The following is a 16,044-nucleotide window of genomic DNA, read 5'->3' on the forward strand; positions in this document are numbered from 1 at the left end:
TGGAGAATTCCATGGACAGAGGAGCCTGGTGGCTGAAGTCCATGGGATCACAAAGAGTTGGACATGACCGAGTGACTAACACTTCTGCTGAAAATGATGACATAGAAAGTCAGGAAAAGATAGGGCAACACATCCTTCCTTTTCCTCTCATTCTTTCTTATTTATCAATAAGTCAAAGACTGTGTCATAGAAGGAATATAAGTGAAGAAGAGAAATAATGGCAATGGGGTTAGTTTTGTGCATAGTTTCCACTGTTCTGGTAAGAGTGAAATGTATGTACATGCTATGAGATACAAATGGCGTAACTGTTACTGGGTCTGAGTGGTGTAATTGTTACTGAGTCCAAGCTTTCTCTGCTCACCACTCAACACCAATAAACCAATAAACACTGAAAACCAATAAACCAATCAATACCAATAAAGATGAGATGTTGAGACAAGGAATGGCAACTGTATTGGGAAAGCTGGCTATTTTCTCAGATAACGGGCTAGTGTCTCAAAATAACCACCTTATTGGGATCTGGATGCCTTTTTCTATAATAGAACAGAGAGGGTGTGGAGGTGAGGGTGAGGAAGTAAAGTAAAAAGGCCATTAATCTTACAAATATATCCTGGAATGAATGGCCAGCCTCAGGGAGGGGATGTTTTCATTTTTTCTTTCTTGCAACCATCCACAGGTGGACAGGATCAGGATATTTTCCTGAACAAAGGCACTTTGGTTTAACTTCCAGGCATAGAGGCAGGGTTCCCTGAGGCAGGCAGATGATGTATAGACATCATCCTTTTAGTGAACAAAAGCAATGGGAAGCAAAGGTTAAAGTCAAAGAAACCAATCCAACATGATGTAGTCAGATTTTGTTCTTCCTTGTAACATAATTTTAGTGATTTTACTCAGGAGTTAAGTGCTCTGATATTTGTATTTAAAACTGAAACTGCACATTGTAGAGTCCAGTAAAATCCATGTTAAGAACTAAAAGTCTGATCTTTCTTTACTTACAATAGTATTAACTAGCAAACAAAAGTCACTATGATGAGTTGAGGGAAAGACAGGCTATGGAGGATTCAAGAGAAGACCTTTGTATTTTAGTATTTTTAAAAGCACTTTCTCCACTTTAATAAGCAATAAAGGGACCACACATTTTTATCGTATCCTGCAAAGTCAAAGTCTGTAGGCTCAGCTCTGTATAGAAATGGCATCTGCTGGAGGTAGGGTAGAGAGGATGAGTTTTCTGGCTTATTCCAAGGTCATAGTTTGGTGACAGGTGGGCAATAGTACTGCTGGGACAGAATAGCCAGAAGGAAGCGCTGAGCAGCTGACGTTGGCAGGCTAGTATCTGTTGTGTCGGAGACGCCTGTGTGTCATTTAGACAGAAACATTCTCAGATGGAGAGGCAGGCCTGGGGCTTAAGAGAAAGATGGGTTATACATGGGAAGGGGGCCTGGTGTAAACGTCAAGGTCATTCAAGGCACAGAGAAAGTGAGGGCAGGAAAGCTGTTTACATTTGCTCAGCACTTGCTAAGGCCTCTAATAACACATTTGTTCCCTGAACCTTTGGAGGTGGGGGCTCCTGGCCCCATTTTACAGATGAAGAGGCTGCTCAAAACCTTCCCCGACCACTCCCTCTCTCTTTCTCTCTCTTCTGTGCTTAATTTTTCTCCATAATATTTAGATCACTCTCTGACATATTGCATGTTACTTACCTGTTTTCTCTCTCCCTCTCTCTAGCATGCCAAGTCCCTGAGGGCAGACTTTTGTTGAGTTTTGAGTACTGCTATCTTACCCTTTTGTCTGTGTCTGAGGTCTGACATGAGGACACTTCCGAGACAGGTTTTGCAGAATTACCTGTGCAGAAATAGATGAATAATACTGTAAAATATAGTAAAAGTTCAATACTCTTTGATTCCCCACCCCTGCATGTTTCTTTTCATTTTGTCATGTATAAAGCATTCTATTTTCTTGATTCTCAATATCTCAGGCTGAAATAAAATAAAACGTGGGTATTAACATATACACACTACTCCATACAAAACAGATAAAAAACAAAAACTTACTGTGTAGCTCAGGGAACTATATTCAATATCTTGTAATAACATTTAATAGAAAAGAATCTGAAAAAGTATATATATTTATGAATTCTTTTTCTGTACACTTGATACTAATACAACATCATAAATTAACTGTACTTGAAAAGAATCTTTAAAAATGTAAGTAGGAATCATTATCTATCTGCGTTGTTGTGTGAGGAGAAAATGAAACAGTATCTATAACACTTTATAAAGGTCCCTGATGAATGTCAAAAGCTGCTGTTGAGAAAATTATTTCTTCCCTTCAATAACTTGTCTCTCCTGCTTTTCCTACCTCTCTTTCCTCCTTCCAGCCCTCCTCTGCCACCTCTTTATCCTCCCTCTGCTTCCTCCCAGCTCACCCGACTCTTTCTCCTTCTTCTCCATCCTTCCTCTCCCGGGCTCTAGTCCCTTTTTAGGCCTCTTCTGTTGATTATCTTTAGGCTTTCCTGCCCCCCTGGTGGCCAATATGCATCACTGCATGTGCTCTCTAGACGTTTCTTTCTGCCCAGCTTGGATATAGGGTGAGGAAGTGAAGTGCAGCAAGAATCATAAATTAGGTTACAAAATAATTATACATTGTTAGTGAGGTAACACTTTTTAGAATTTTGGAAAAATGTGTGAATTTTATGTCATATGTGTAGCATTTGTGTGCCAATGACTCCCCCGTTACATTATCACTTCGTGTATTATGTAATGTAGATGTAATTATGCTATCTAGAGTTAAGCACTAAAATGTGGAATATTGATAAGCAAGCGACAGTGAAACTCTATTGTATGAGTGATACTAACTGATTTATAACACCCATAAAAAACCATAAACAAAAAATAAAACCCGTAAATCTCAGTTTTTCATCTCAACAAATGTTTGCTTTTCTCTCCAGCAACATCTAATGCAGATTTTCTGGTTGGTCTTCACATGGTCGCTGAGAGACTATTGAGTGACTCTAGAGTCGAGGACTATGGAGTCCTCTGCATTTGACAGATATAAAGGCAAAGGGAGAAAAGATGAACCCCCATGAGAGGTTTTCCTGGGTTAAGTTTCAAAGTTGCAAACTGGCTGGTTACAATTTTCTTTACATTGCATTGTCCAGATCTCAGCCACAGGGCCAAAAGTAATCATAAAGGAGGCTAGGAAATGTAGTTTAGACTGAATGTTTCTGTCCCCCTAAAATTCATATGTTGAAACCTAATCCCTGATGTGATGGTATTTGGAGGTGGGGTCTTTGGGAGGTGATTAGTTGGAGCCCTTCTGAATGGGATTAGTGTCTTTATGAAAAAGAACTGAAGACTCCCTGTCCCCTTCCACCATGTGAAGACACAGTCATACTGAACAGCAGATGCCTTGATCTTGGACTTTCCAGCCCTCCAGAACATGAAAAATAATTTTTTTTTTGTTTGTTTAAGCCATCTACTCTATGATATTTTTGTGATAGCATCCCAAAGGGAAAAAGACAATTGTATATCCAAGAAGAAAAAGAAACAGACTGGTAACTACTCTAGCAGCCTCTGCTACAATAATTTATCGTATGTTCAGCGTCACAGAGGATCCACAACCAAAAGGAGGGACATATATCAACTCTGAAAGCCTGAGTTCTTAGACCACTACCATCCCCCAGGTAAACTTTCTGGTGTTTGTTCTTAGCGGGTAGCAGTAGCCATGGGGTGGTGGTGAGGTGGGTGTGGTAGCCAAAGGGGGCATATTAAGTGGAGTGCTAGCTGACTGCTCAGATGGATCGCGGAAGAGGCTGTGCCTTAGCTTTTAGTCTAGTTACTTGTAATAGGTAATAAATAAATATATAAGTAAAATATATGGTATACTAGATGCTGATATATAGTATGCAGCATCTAGCCTAGGAAAAACAAGGAGAAGAGATAAAGACAATCAGAGGCATGCAGGTTTGGAACTATTGGACAGGATATTCTGAAAAATGATCCACTACTATAAAAAGGACACTGAAAATTAAAGTTTCCTTTTCTTAGTCTTGAAAAATGAGTCCAGAGCTCAAGATTCATTTTTCAGAATATCTTTTTCTAGGAGTTCAAAGAGACCTCTCTACTACTTAGATCTTGGAAAACAAGCTCATTGAGATTCGACATCCAACTGCAGTTTCTCAGACAGGTGCTTTAACCAGCCTAACCACGGTGCCAGAATCACTTGTTTCCTCGGGCCAAATTAAAAAAAAAAAGGGTTTCTTGCTCTTCTTAGGGGCAGTTTCAGATACAGTGTTCAGATTCGGAAGAACTCTTGCAACGTGAAATTAATCATTTCAACGAAGCCCAAGAGTGGGTTTAAGAAGATGATGTTATTTTGCAGATAGGAGCTGCACAGTTAAGCCGGCCGTCCCCAGGTATATTCGTTTCCTCGAAACACTAGTATGTGGTTAGCAACTACCAGCAACTTTGGTAACAAATTCAAAACCCTGATCAGCGTCCCTGGTTAGGGGGAGGGCTACGGGGTGAGGAGAGGGCACTCTTTGTTACTCTTACTCCAACTCAGAACGCCCGACTTTAAACCGAATGTCTGTTATTTCTAAAAAGACAAAAACGAAAACAAACCCCGAATGTCTATTTTTGACGTATATGGAGAAAACTAGGTAAGAAAAGGAAGGAGATAGAATAGGAAGCAATGGAAATAGAAGCATTTTCGGAGGCAGAGAGAATCAGTAAGTGATTGAATGGACAGCTGTTTTAATCCAAGAGACCCCCAGGCATTATTTTGTATCCAGCTGCACGGTCTTCACTAAGTACCAATAATTAATTTCATAGATCAGGTTGACAAGTAAAGGAGCCAAGTGCCCCCGCAGGACCTCGTGGCGCAACGGTAGCGCGTCTGACTCCAGATCAGAAGGTTGCGTGTTCAAATCACGTCGGGGTCAATTGTTTTTAGTGTCTATGGGATGCACTGGTCTGAAACTTGGAGGGAAAAAAGATGTTTTCTCCAATGCTAGCTGCCCTTAACACTGCCCTTTAGAAAGTAGGTAAACACGCAGGTGTACACTATAACTGTGCTTGGGGGTCCATAAAGACATTTTTATTCTTTTCTGCAAAAGATATTTTTCTTTTATTGCAGACGTTCTGAATTTCAGTCTTTGCTAACTCCCAGCTCACTTGTGTGCTCCATGTCCCATTTCCTTATCCACATCTCTCTCTCCAACGGTCAGAAGCTTCCCACATCTGACATTACCTGCTTCACACCCAGATCAGCTTTTCCTTGCCAGAAAGGTTACACAGCAAGCAAAATCTTGGCTCTCTGCAATTCCCCTACTCCAGCAAACCAAGAAGGAAGTCAGTTCATCTCCAGATGCAGAAAACCTGAACATAATTTTTTGTTTGGTTTGCCAAATTGAGACTAGAGGAGAAAGTAGTCCCCTGGGCTAGAAGTTCTAAGAACGCCTTAAAAATCTGTTTTTTTTTTTTTTTTTTTAAATGTACAGGACTGTGTATTATTTTCTTACCTGAGACTCAAGCACCCTCCAACAGATTATGAACCAATACATTACAGCGCAGAAGAAAAGAAAAGCACGCTTATTTTATCAGAACCTATTACTTTGTATAACTTAGAATGGCTTTGAAACATGACATATGGAATATCAGCAGATGTTTTGTTATCGATGTAATGTACATGTTCACATAGCACATGGTAACAGACATTGCATCTAAGCTTGCCAAAATAGTCGTTCTCTATTTCTTATTAACACTTTTCTTAGCAGTTAGTTTAGGCCCTTGGCCATCGCATTATAAAACAGAGATTACTGCTCTGGGGGAAGAGAAAGACAGAAATAGAGAAAACAGTTCAAGAACACACTCAGCTCTGTAGAGTTGGAAAAAAACAAGTCTGTAGAAAGCTGAATATTAAGTATGGGGATATGGTTTGTTGCAGCAGAGTGGCGCAGCGGGAGCGTGCTGGGCCCATAACCCAGAGGTCGATGGATCGAAACCATCCTCTGCTAAGATGTTTCTTTTCCTCCTGAAGAGAACTTTGAGAGTAGAGAAGAGAGTTTATTAAGAAAATTTAGCATTGTATATCTTCTTTAGTGAGGTGTTTGGCCCGCTTTTTAAGCACATGAAAAGCGTATGTCTTGAGAACAAAGTAACTGTGAGATACCGCCACACACCTATTGTTGGTTTTCAGTCGATCAGTCATATCCGACTCTTTGTAACCCCATGGACTGCAGTATGCCAGGCTTCCCTGTCCTTCACTATCTCCTGGAGTTTACTCAAACTCATGTCCATTGAGTGGATGATGCCATCCAACCATCTCATTCTCTGTCGTCCCCTTCTCCTCCTGCCCTCAATCTTTCCCTGCTTCAGGGTCTTTTCCAATGAGTCAGCTCTTCGCATCAAGTGGCCAAAGTAATCCAGGACACTGAACATCAAATGCTGGTGAGGAGATGGAGTAACAGGGACAGTCATTCAGTGCTAGTTGGAATGCAAAATGGTACAGCCACTGTGGAAGACAGTTTGCCAGTTCATATGATCCAGCAATTGCCCTCCTTATTAAATTGCCCAAAGGAGTTGAAACTTCTGTCCACACAAAAGCCTGCACACAGTTGTTTATAACAGGTTTATTCTTAATTGCCAAATCTTGGAAGCAACCAAAATGCCTTTCAGTAGGTGAATGGATTAACTGTGGTACATGCAGAGAATGGAATATTATTCAGCCTTGAGAAGAAATGAGCTACTAAGCCATGAGAAGACATGGAGAAACCTTAAATGCATATTACTAAGTGAAATAAGCCAATCTGAAAGGCTGTACATGCTGTATCATTCCAATATATGACATCGTAGAAAAGGCAAAACTACAGAAACAGTAAAATCATCATTGGTTGCCAGGGGTTGGTGAGAAGAAGAAGGATGAAAAGGCCAAGCAGAGAGGATTTTTCAGGCAGTGAAAATCTTCTGCGAGATGCTATAACAATGGATAGATACATGCCTTTCTGTTGTTCAGTCATTCAGTCGTGTCCGACTTTTTGCAACCCCACGGTCAGATTTGGAGAAGGAAACGACAACCCAGTCCTGTATTCTTGCCTGGAGAATCCCTTGGAGAGAGGAACCTGGCAGACCATGGTCCATGGGGTCTCAGGAACACAACTGAAGCGACTAAGCACGCATGCACGCACGGACTGTAGTATGCCTGTTTCTTTGTCCTTAGTTATCACCCAGAGTTTGCTCAAACTCATGTCCATTGAGTTGGTGATGCCATCCAACCATCTCAACCTCTGTCATCCCCTTTTCCTCCTGCCCTCAATCTTTCTCAGCATCAGGGTCTTTTCCAATGAGTCAGCCCTTCTCATCAGGTGGCCAAAGTGTTGGAGCTTCAGCTTCAGCATCAGTCCGTCCAATAAATAGTCAAGGTTGATTTCCTTTATGATTCTACATTTGCTTAAACCCTTAGAATGCACAACATCAAGGGCCAATTGTAATGAAAACTATGGACTTCAGTCCACAGTAGACTCATCATTTCTAACAAAGGTACCCACTCTGTTGACGATGGGGGAGACTATACAATTGTGAGAAGGTGTGTGCACCTTCCTCTCAATTTTGCTGTGAACTAGTAATTGCTCTAAAAAACTAAATCTTAAAAAAAAAGAGAGAAGAAAAAACTGCTATCAAAAAATCTTCTCTTTGTGAGACTTTCAATCTTAACTCTCTGAGAACGATGCATTTGAAAGGTGTTCCCTCTTTTATGTTTCCCTCATACACCTAAGTTTCCCGCAGTTTGAAAAACAATTTAGTGATGTGATTTAAAGAAAATTTATATATGTAAGAGAAGAACAGCGAGCTATAGCTGAAGCCTGTGTATTAACACTTTTGTCATTTTGTATAGAGTGATATTGTAAAATAAATAGAAAATTAGAAAAGCTTAACAAGGAGGCCTGGAGAAGCCGGGAATTTGTGGAACTTACAAAAAGGGCGTTATGAAAAGCAACGAGCCAGCCAGGAGTCGAACCTGGAATCTTCTGATCCGTAGTCAGACGCGTTATCCATTGCGCCACTGGCCCACCTGCAGACAATAGAAGGATTACAGTTTTAGAAAAAGGGAAGTTGTGGCATCACTGTTGCTCTAAATATGAATGTGTGAAACCTTTCCTTTCGGTTTGAGAACCTAAGAAAGCTCAGAACTGAAATAGAAGAAAGTCTTACTGGTTCTTTTTTCTAACTCATAAAATATGACTCCTTCGTGGTCTATGAGAACACTGTTTCGATGTAATTTGTAAAAGGTCTGAGAGAGTGTTTAATATTTTAAAAAGTATCTTGAAATTGAAGGTCAATCCGACCAGGCAGAAATTTTGTTATGCTCAAAAAGAGGGAAAACCAACTCGTAGTCGGCAGGATTCGAACCTGCGCGGGGAGACCCCAATGGATTTCTAGTCCATCGCCTTAACCACTCGGCCACGACTACACCTATACATTGTCTCTTTCAGTGTTCTCCATGTTACTATATATCATTTATTTTAGGCAACTTCAGTGTTTAGTCATTAAAAAGGGCAATACAAAAGATGGTAAGCTCCATTAATGGTTGATAAAATCGAAGAGGAGTCAACCACCTTTATTTCCAGCATGTATTAAACTAAGAATGGTCTTTTTCTAGAAAGCAAATCGCCATATATTGCAACAGTTTTTAAAAAACCCTCTTACTTCTGCTGGAGTAGGAAATTAATGCTCGATAAATAATCTGGCACAGCTGTTCCTTACAGACACTTCATGTCTTTAGACATTTGATCTAGTGCCTGGAATATAGTAAGGGCTCAACAAAAAGTAACAGCTTTTGTAACTGTTATTTTTAACTGTTAAAAATTACTGTTATTTGTAACTTATTTTAAAGTAACAGTTATTTGTAGCTGTTATTTTTAAGTTCAAGAATGAGGATCTATCAAAATATTCCCCATAAAGCCCTATCTCCATCTCTTTGTAAAGCTCAAAATATTTTAAAGCAGTAGGTAGAATATTTTTGATTAAAATAGTAATACGAAAATATTCCTGAGAATCAAATCCACTTCATCGCATGGGACTTTTTCTCACAGAGTATTTAATACTCTATGGATAATGTTTAAAAATATTTGCAGAGACCACCTCCAAAGCAAGACCAGAACCCCAGGATCTTCACTTTTCTGAAACTACACAACCATCACCACAATCTTAACTGTATGTGCATGCATGTGGGTGTGTTAGTGTACAAGTAGAAGATTTCTGTATTTCATCAACAACTCCATTTAGTGAACAGGAGGAGGACAGGGCATAATTTATAAACCCCTGCTTATGTGCTGATAGGTTGAAAATTACCTCCTGCAGCCCAGACCTCATGTCTGGGCTCCAGAAAATACAGTTGTCCTAGTTACTTCCTGTTGCATGTCCATGTGCATCTCAAAAGCAATACATCCCCAAATGAAAGCTCCATTCTTTCCTTCTAAACTTGGGTCTTCTCCAACAACCTAGATTTTTGTTTGACAGGAGCACCGAGGTACCAAAACCAAAGACTTAGAACTCCCCTTATATTTGTTCTCTAACTCCCTTTCCAGAGGCCACAGATTTCCAGGTCTTTAGTTCAACCTTGGAACTGCTTCTCAATCTGTCTTTTCCTCCCAAGTGTCAAACCCATTTTCTAAGATCAGGTTCCAACAGTTTCTCATAGGTATAACTGCAACAATTTCTTGGAAGCTTTCTGACCTCTGGTCCCTTGTCCCTGAAGAGATTCGTTCCTTTCTTCATTGTTTCGAAATTTGTATTCTGGGCACAATTACAGGACAAACATTTTGCTAGGTGCTGCTCGCTCAGTGGAGAGCCACAAAAATATGGCTACTGTTCTGAGAAATCTTCAGAGTGAACAATTGCAAAAGTGAGTATTTACCACTGAGTTTGATAAGTGGTAGCCCACAGGAAGAATGTAGATCCCAATCATAAATATCTTAGGTGGTTCCCTGGAGAGTCACTTAGTAAACACCAAGTTTCATGAAGAATGTTCCAATTATACCTTATCTCTGGCCAAATGGATACTCAATAAATATATGTGGAATGAATCATGTTTAAACTTAGATCTGAAGGATGTGTGAAATTGAGCCAAATTGGAGATGGGAGCAGTGTTCTAGACTTAAACCTGGTGAAATATGAGATAAATAAAAGAAAGTGTTGTCTGGCTGGAATGTTGCTTTTTTTGGAGGGGGAGAAGGAGGGAGAGCAGTGAGAGATAACACCTTGGAGATGTAATTTAGGGCAGATTATGTAGGCAGGGTTATGTCAGCACTAACTCATGTGTTAATCTGAGAATGCAAATCAGATTGGGTCTCTCCCCTCCTTTAAAGTCTTTAAAATTACTTTGTGGCCTTCAGGGAAGATCACAAGTGGCGTAGGAGTCCCTCATCACCGACATCTGTCTAATTTTCTCAGCTCTTTTTCTGACCACTCTGTCAAGGGAGACTGGATTCCAGAGGCAAGAAAGGATCTGCCCTTCCTCGCACAATGCTGGTTTCTTGATGTTGACCCTCTGTCTTGTATCCTAGGAGCCATGTACTCTTCTCCCAGGGCTTTTGTTTAAATAGGACAGCTTCTGTCAATCCCACCCCCCCTCCTATTTTTTTTTTTCTTTAATTAAACTTTTACTGTAAAAAATTTCAAACATTTAAAAAAGTTGAAAGAATCAGGAATTGTCTATATATCCACCACCCAGATTCAATAATTGTTACCAGATTCCTGAGCCCCACTCCCCAAAGTCTAATTTTGTAGTTCAAGTATAGTGCTGAGAGGGAACCAGGACAAGCTGGGAAAGTTTGCATTTCTAGGAAGCTCCTGGATGATGCCATTGGTTTGAGGACCAAATTTTGAGAAGAGCAGACCAGAACTAACTAGATAATGTGGATAGAGAAACAGACATTGGACGGGTAAAAAGAAACATAAAGCAAAGGAAAGGGTGTTGAGAAGAAATGCATGGAGGGAAAAAAAAAACAAAAACAAACCAAAAAAAAAAAAAAGAAAGAAAAAAAAAAAAAACCAAAAAAAACAAAGAAAAAGAAAAAAAAAAAGAGAGAAATGCATGGAGGATAAAACTACTAAGGAGAAAGGAGATTTCTGATTACGGACTTTAACCAAGAAAATTGGATTTTTAAGAATGATCGTTATAAAAGTTCACAGTTTATAAGTAGTAATAATTTAAGTACCTAGCAACCACGAAGGGATTCGAACCCTCAATCTTCTGATCCGAAGTCAGACGCCTTATCCATTAGGCCACGTGGTCTGGCTATGATCGCTGTGCTGTGTTTGGATGATTCATTGAAAGAAAACAATCTCAACTATCCTTGTAGCATGTGTTATTGTTCTCTTGCATCGGCAGGCAGATTCTTTACAGCTGAGCCACCAGGGAAGCCCATAATTGTAACATAGTGAGATATTGTTGCAAAAAAGGACATTTCCAGCTCCTCAAAAATCCTACTATCTAGTTGGGGAACTAGGTTGAACCTGAGGGTTAAAAATGCTGTAAAGTTAAAACAAGGAGATGATGCTACAATAGCTAATAATAGAGTGCTTTATCTTTTCATGCGAATCTGGGAGAAAGGCCACAGTAGGGAAGGAATGCTTGAGCTGAGAGCTGAAGGAGAGGAATAGAGCTGGATTGTTTTATTTACTCAGGGGATCACCGCTGCCTTGCGGGGGTGGCTTTCAGGTAAAGATTGTGGATGAAAGACAAGAATTCGCTTTTGTGCACTCCAGAAATCCCACTCAAAACAGCCCCCAAACTTAAATTCAAATAGGATCAACATTTCGGGAGAGAAGGCAATAGCAACAAACTTGTCATCTGGAAGGCCGATGGAAGTGTGATGCTTTGTTGACTTGTCAGACCGGAGAAAGCTGAATTCTAAACACGTGGTGTAGGAAAAGTGAAGAGGGGATCAGATACACACCACAGAAGCTCCATCCTCACGCCCCTTGCCAGGCTGAGGAATTGTCAGCAGTGGCTTCACCTGGAAACTGGCTGTTAGGAGCTGAATTGTGTCCTCCTGTCTACCTCCCCTACTCCCACCTGAGCCTCATATGTCGAAGCTCTGACACCTCAGTACCTCAGATGTGACTTTGGAGACAGGGCTTTTAAAAAAGTAAGTAAAGTAAAACAAAAGGTCATACCGGTAAGCCCTGATACAATGACTGGTGTCCTTATTTTAAAAAGATCAGGACACAAACACACAGAGGAAAGACCATGTGAAGCCCCAAGGAGAAGAACCGCCGTCTATAAACCCACTGACAGGGGGTTGTTCTTGAACTTCTAGCCTCCAGAACTGTGAGAAGATAAATCGTTGCTTAAGCCATCCAATCTGTGGTACTTTACTATGGCAACAAACTAATATCACCTTGCCTCTCCACCATCCTGGAAGAAAACGGAAAATTATTATTATTTTGAGTGAGCAAAGTATCCAGTTGCTAGGCTCGGGCAGTGATTCTCAGGCTTTTCCCTTCATCACGATCAGGGAGGTTTTGTTAAAACAAAGGCTGCTGGGGTCCGCCTCCAGACTTTCTGATTTTGTAGGCCTGGGGTGTGGCCGAGGACTTGCTTCGCTAACAGGTACACAGCTGAAGTAAGTGCTCCTGGTCTGCGAGCACTTTTTAAGAATCACTAGCCAGAGGAGACTCTACTAACACAGAACTGGTAGAAAATGCTAAGAACTCAGTAGATATTAGCAATTTGCTTTGAGCTGTTGTGACCTGAATGGCAAGTGTACAGTATAGACAGCAGAAGGCTCTCGGAATTCTAGTGAGAAGTGAGGGGTCAGGAAGACAAGCCATCTATGCTACACTTGTGAGGATAAAGCAGTTTTTTACCAGGTTGAATAATGGGACCTGGTGAGCGCTGAGGTAGGAGGGGTGTGTGGGACGGGGTGGTGGGTGCAGGGTCAAGGACTGGACACTGCAGCGCAGGGAAGGCTGGGGATCTTTTTGAGAAGACCCTGATGCTGGGAAAGATTGAAGGTGGGAGGAGAAGGGGACGACAGAGGATGAGATGGTTGGATGGCATCACCGACTCAATGGACATGAGTTTGAGTAAACTCTGGGAGTTGGTGATGGAAAGGGAAGCCTGGAGTGCTGCAGTCCATGGGGTCGCAAAGAGTCGGACACGACTGAGCGACTGAACTGAACTGAACTGAGGTCTAGTGAATTTATAGGAAAAGTGGTTGTTCGAAAATCGTGGCAGTTCTTAATCCTGTTTCATTGTAGATCTAAGCTGAGTACGTACACAGTTATTCTCAAGACAGGAAAGTTTAGACAGGTGGAAAGATAGAAAGTGAGAAACCAACGAGTTTCCTCTACACGGAGTACTGGGGCTTTTGGGTTAATATTTAACCTTTCTTATCTTTCTCTACCAAGCATTAGCGAAGCTATGAATAGTGGGGAGAAAAATAATCAAGTTTACCAATAAAAAGATAAATCTTTAGGACCTGGGGGCGAGGGGAAGGCATTATTTAAATCCTAATTTAGAATGGCATCCCCTTTTTACCTGTGACCTCGTGGCGCAACGGTAGCGCGTCTGACTCCAGATCAGAAGGTTGCGTGTTCAAATCACGTCGGGGTCAACTTTTGGGGAAAGGGAGCTTTCTTTCATAAAGTTGCTGGCCAGTTTGTGTTTGACTCACATAATCTCTTTAAGAGGAACCTCTTCCCAGAAATTATTGAAGATCTGGCAAATAGAAGTAAAGAGAATGTAGGTAAACTTAAAACATTAAACTTATGATTTTTATTTTGCTTTTCAGGAATACCGAAGAGTAAGTAAATGGATGGAAATGATGAAGGAGGTGGAGGAGGAGGAGAAGGGGGTTAGGGGAGAGAAGATGACAGAGGAAGAGAAGGGGGAGGAAGAGGGGAAGAGGTATATACTCCAACCCCAAGTAAGTGGATGTCTGTAACTCTTGACATCCTGTTTGCTACCTTGTAAGAGACTCCCACCTGGGTAAGCCAGATTCACAGAAAATATGAGATAGTAAATGTTTGTTGTTTTAAGCCACTAAGTTTTAGGGTAATTTGTTACACAGCAGTAGACAACGAGTACATTTTATCTCAAAATCATCTCCTGTGTCTACCAATACTAATATATATTACGATCCTTATCCAATCCTTATTCACCAAAAATCCAGATTTTGAAAATCTCACTAAATAGCTCAACTTTGCCTTCTCACTCTGAGACACTATAGAGATTCCTGACATAATGTTCTCTCTTGTCCAAAAGCCCATCTTTGCATGAACTGTTCCCTTGGTATCTCTAATTTTCTTGAAGAGATCTCTAGTCTTTCCCATTCTGTTGTTTTCCTCTATTTCTTTCCATTGATAACTGAGGAAGGCTTTCGTATCTCTCCTTGCTATTCTTTGGAACTCTGCATTCAAATGGGAATATCTTTCCTTTTCTCCTTTGCTTTTCGCTTCTCTTCTTTTCACAGCTATTTGTAAGGCCGCCTCAGACAGCCATTTTGCATTTTTGCATTTCTTTTCCATGGGGACGGTCTTGATCCCTGTCTCCTGTACAATGTCACGAACCTCCATCCATAGTTCATCAGGCACTCTGTCTATCAGATCTAGTCCCTTAAATCTATTTTTCACTTCCACTGTATAATCATAAGGGATTTGATTTAGGTCATACCTGAATGGTCTAGTGGTTTTCCCTACTTTCTTCAATTTAAGTCTGAATTTGGCAATAAGGAGTTCATGATCTGAGCCACAGTCAGCTCCCGGTCTTGTTTTTGCTGACTGTATAGAGCTTCTCCTTCTTTGGCTGCAAAGAATATAATCAGTCTGATTTCAGTGTTGACCATCTGGTGATGTCCATGTATAGAGTCTTCTCTTGTGTTGTTGGAAGAGGGTGTTTGCTATGACCAGTGTGTTCTCTTGGCAAAACTCTATTAGCCTTTGCCCTGCTTCATTCCATACTCCAAGGCCAAATTTGCCTGTTACTCCAGGTGTTTCTTGACTTCCTACTTTTGCATTCCAATCCCCTATAATGAAAAGGACATCTTTTTTGGGTGTTAGTTCTAAAAGGTTTTGTAGAGATAAGATAAATTAGAGATATCAAGGGAACATTTCATGCAAAAATGGGCTCGATAAAGGACAGAAATGGTATGGACCTAACAGAAGCAGAAGATATTAAGAAGAGGTGGCAAGCATACACAGAAGAACTGTACAAAAAAGATCTTCCTGACCCAGATAATCATGATGGCGTGATCACTCACCTAGAGCCAGACATCCTGGAATGTGAAGTCAAGTGGGCCTTAGAAAGCATCACTATGAACAAAAGTAGTGGAGCTGATGGAATTCCAGTTGAGCTATTTCAAATCCTGAAAGATGATGCTGTGAAAGTGCTGCACTCAATATGCCAACAAATTTGGAAAACTTAGCAGTGGCCACAGGACTGGAAAAGGTCAGTTTTTATTCCAATCCCAAAGAAAGGCAATGCCAAAGAATGCTCAAACTACCACACAATTGCACTCATCTCACATGCTAGTAAAATAATGCTCAAAATTCTCCAATCCAGGCTTCAGCAATACGTGAACCATGAACTTCCAGATGTTCAAGCTGGTTTTAGAAAAGGCAGAGGAACCAGAGATCAAATTGCCAACATCCGTTGGATCATCGAAAAAGCAAGAGAGTTCCAGAAAGCAGCTATTTCTGCTTTATTGACAATGCAAAGCCTTTGACTGTGTGGATCACAATAAACTGTGGAAAATTCTTAAAGAGATGGGAATACCAGACCACCTGACCTGCTTCTTGAGAAACCTATATGCAGGTCAGGAAGCAACAGTTAGAACTGGACATGGAACAACAGACTGGTTCGAAATAGGAAAAGGAGTACATCGAGGCTGTATATTGTGACCCTGCTTATTTAACTTCTATGCAGAGTACATCATGAGAAATGCTGGGCTGGAAGAAGCACAAGCTGGAATCAAGATTGCTGGGAGAAATATCAATAACCTCAGATATGCAGATGACACCACCCTCATGGCAGAAAGTG

General features: G+C 40.8%; 6 non-coding genes across 6 annotated transcripts; 3 read left to right on the forward strand and 3 right to left on the reverse strand.

Annotated features, from left to right (window-relative positions):
* The first annotated feature begins 4,870 nt into the window (after nucleotides 1-4,870).
* On the forward strand, nucleotides 4,871-4,942 carry TRNAW-CCA (transfer RNA tryptophan (anticodon CCA)). The gene has a single exon. It is a non-coding gene; the product is annotated as a tRNA-Trp (tRNA).
* A 1,002-nt stretch (nucleotides 4,943-5,944) lies between these two features.
* TRNAM-CAU (transfer RNA methionine (anticodon CAU)) lies at nucleotides 5,945-6,016 on the forward strand. The gene has a single exon. It is a non-coding gene; the product is annotated as a tRNA-Met (tRNA).
* A 1,979-nt stretch (nucleotides 6,017-7,995) lies between these two features.
* Nucleotides 7,996-8,068, reverse strand: TRNAR-ACG (transfer RNA arginine (anticodon ACG)). The gene has a single exon. It is a non-coding gene; the product is annotated as a tRNA-Arg (tRNA).
* A 319-nt stretch (nucleotides 8,069-8,387) lies between these two features.
* TRNAS-AGA (transfer RNA serine (anticodon AGA)) lies at nucleotides 8,388-8,469 on the reverse strand. Its single transcript has one exon. It is a non-coding gene; the product is annotated as a tRNA-Ser (tRNA).
* A 2,753-nt stretch (nucleotides 8,470-11,222) lies between these two features.
* Nucleotides 11,223-11,295, reverse strand: TRNAR-UCG (transfer RNA arginine (anticodon UCG)). Its single transcript has one exon. It is a non-coding gene; the product is annotated as a tRNA-Arg (tRNA).
* Nucleotides 11,296-13,549: 2,254 nt separating this feature from the next.
* TRNAW-CCA (transfer RNA tryptophan (anticodon CCA)) lies at nucleotides 13,550-13,621 on the forward strand. Its single transcript has one exon. It is a non-coding gene; the product is annotated as a tRNA-Trp (tRNA).
* The last annotated feature ends 2,423 nt before the right edge of the window (nucleotides 13,622-16,044 follow it).

Source organism: Dama dama, chromosome 7, assembly GCF_033118175.1.
Source record: "Dama dama isolate Ldn47 chromosome 7, ASM3311817v1, whole genome shotgun sequence".
Classification (NCBI taxonomy): Eukaryota; Metazoa; Chordata; class Mammalia; order Artiodactyla; family Cervidae; genus Dama; species Dama dama.